This window comes from Tupaia chinensis, unplaced genomic scaffold (genome assembly GCF_000334495.1).
Source record: "Tupaia chinensis unplaced genomic scaffold, TupChi_1.0 Scaffold000085_1, whole genome shotgun sequence".
Classification (NCBI taxonomy): Eukaryota; Metazoa; Chordata; class Mammalia; order Scandentia; family Tupaiidae; genus Tupaia; species Tupaia belangeri.
The window spans coordinates 4,460,593-4,463,476 of record NW_006159547.1 but is presented as its reverse complement, the minus strand read 5'-3'; the positions used below and the strand labels follow the sequence as shown (position 1 = coordinate 4,463,476).

The 2,884-nt window shown below is 48.1% G+C and overlaps 1 pseudogene; it reads left to right on the top strand.

Moving 5' to 3' along the window:
- The first annotated feature begins 1,377 nt into the window (after positions 1–1,377).
- On the top strand, positions 1,378–2,875 carry LOC102489571 (adiponectin receptor protein 1 pseudogene; annotated as a pseudogene).
- Positions 2,876–2,884: the final 9 nt, after the last annotated feature.

The window sequence follows — 2,884 nt, the reverse complement described above, 5'->3', positions numbered from 1 at the left end:
CTCTGTTAACATTTTTTCTTCCCTTTTGAAGCAAGAGAAGATCACTTCCTGTCTTGCAAAAGGACAATTTGAAGAGCATCTTTTTTCTTTCTTTCTTTTTTTAAAATTCCTGTATTGAAACCCTAACTCCTCAATGTGGGGGTATTAAGACGTGGAGCCTTTGGTAAGCTGTGCCTTCAAGTGGGATTTTTGCCTGTATAAGAAAGACCTCATCTTTCTTAAGAAAGCCCCTTGCTCCTCAGTCATGTCAGGATGCAGCAGGAAGACAGCCATCCATCACTGGACATCAAATCTGCCAGCATCTTGATCTGGAACTTACAGCTTCCAGAACCATACGAAATACATTTCTGTTGTTTATAAGCCACCAAGCTTATAATATTTTGTTATAGCAGGCCGAATGAACTGTGACAGTAGGAAATCATTCCCCTGGGATTACAGAGGAAAAAGAGATATCCATACAGTGGTGAGCTATATTCTAGAGAAGGAATGGACACATTTATGAAGGAGTCCATGCTTTTTCACCCAATGAGTGAAGTTACAGAAAAATAAAGACAGACCAGGGTTATCTTTACTCTTGAAGGATAATGAAGAGTTACTATCACTGAAACAGTTACAACACACTCTAAGCCAGCACTGGTGAAGGGAGAACTAGCCTGGGTCTCTTCATCAAGTAAGTTAGAGAGGTTTCAGCTCAAAGTTCTACGATGGCTACTGGGATTTGCACCTGTCTGAGGCTCTTCATGTCATCTGGGGAAGCCGCACCAAGTGTGGCTAAAGCTGTGCTCTCTTAAGTCCTGTGTGGTAGTAGCCACTCGGCACGTGTGGCTGTCTAGCCCTTGCTGGCTGTAGTAATTTAAGAACTCGACATTTAACCAACTTGACTGGTAATTACCTAAAATTTCTACTAAATTTCTGAAAAAATTAAAATTAAATTTCTGAAAAGCTTAAAATTGGATCTGTGACTCTCATGTTTCTGCTGAATATGCTGCTCTGGTCTAAAGGGCACAAAGCCTTTCAGACGTGAGTATAGTCCAGGTGAATTTCCCTCTCTGGGGAAGCCACTGATACTGGAAAAGACTCTGTTTGTACACAGTGGCCAAATTGGAGGATTTATCTCCAACCACCATGAGCCTGACTCTGGCTCTTCATACCACTTCCTTTCAATCTGAGCTCAGCCAATGGCAGGCTCCTGGGCACCTTGGCTCCAACACTGTCTGAGTTGCTAGTCCTGCCAGGCAGGGCTAAGGAGACCTCCCAGGCCTATGCTTTGAAGCTACCCAAGGAAAGACTCAACTAGAGATCATTAGTAATTACCAGAAAAGCAATTTGGTGGGAAACAAGGTAGCTCGCCATCAAAGAGTTGCTGATATTAGGCAAATGACCACCCCAGCACACTCAAAGGGCTACAGAGCATTTGATTCAGCTTTTAGACCATCAGTGCTACCCTATGAAACCAGTTTATATTCAGATGTCTCTACTGAAAATATGAAGTTAGGCTCAAACTAGTCTGTAATCACTTACTAAAGATACGTAAACAAAAACAAAAAGTAGGAGGTAATTTAGGGTGGGGAGGGCCCTGAAGATCCAGGACAGCTCAGCCTCTGGCTGCCTCCAGCGCGTCGGGACATATTGCCTGGGACTGCGGCGCCTAGCAGAGCCCACCTGCCCATCCTGTCTACCATCTCAGGGAGATCTCTGTCCCCTGGGGCTGCCTTTCCTCAAGCTGAAGCCTCAGGGTTTTGAGGTACCAGCCAGAAGTCTTCCCACAAGGGATCTGTGGTGGCACAGGGTGATGGGGCTCCTGCCAGTGACAGGGAAATGGACACGGTGGAACTGACTGAACTGGGACCCCTGCCAGAAGAGAAAGGCAATCGGGTCATTGCCAGTCAGACCAAACCTGAAGAGCAAACATGCCCTTTGCCCCAGGAAGAAGAGGAGCCAGGTGCGGGTTCTGACACTTCCCCTGCAAGCCCACCATGGCATGGAGAAGACGGAGGAGTTTGTATATAAGGTCTGGGAGGGACACTGGAGGGTCATCCCATATGATATGCTCCCCAGCTGGCTGAAGGACGATGACTACCTGCTGCGTGGCCATAGGCCTCCCAGGCCCTCCTTTCCAGCTTGCTTCAAGAGCATCTTCCGCATCCATACGAAAACTGGCAACATCTGGACCTATCTCCTTCATTTTGTGCTGCTTCTCTTTTTGGAAATTTTGACCATGATCAGAACAAATATGTCCTTCACGGCCCCCTCCATGGGAAGGTGTTTTTGGGGGCTGTTCTTTTTGGGAGCAGTGCTCTGTCTCAGCTTCTGCTGGCTTTTCCACAGTGTCTATCATCATTCAGAGAAAGTCTCTCTGACATTTTCCAAATTGGACTTTTCAGGGATTGCCCCGCTGATTATGGGAAGCTCTGTCCCCTGGTTCTCCTACTCCTTCTACTGCGCCCCACAGCCATGGCTCATCTACCTCTCCACCGTCTGCGTGCTGGGCATCTCTGCCGCATTGTGGCACAGTGGGACAGTTTGCCACTCCTAAGCATTGGCAGACAAGACTGGAGTGTTCCTGGGACTCGGCTTGAGCGGGGTCGTGCCCACCATGTGATTGACTATCACGGAGGGCTTTGTCAAGGCCACAGTGGGCCAGATGGGCTGGTTCTTCCTCACTGCTGTGATGTACATCACCGGAGCTGGCCTTTATGCTGCTGGGATTCCTGAGTGCTTCTGTCCCGGGAAATTCAATATATGGTTCCAGTCTCACCAGATTTTCCATGTCCTGGTGGTGTCAACAGCCTTTGTTCACTTCTAGGGGGTCTCCAGCCTTCAGGAGCTTCCTTGCAGCCTACAAGGGGGCTGTACCGAAGACTCCCTTCTCTGAGCCTTCCTG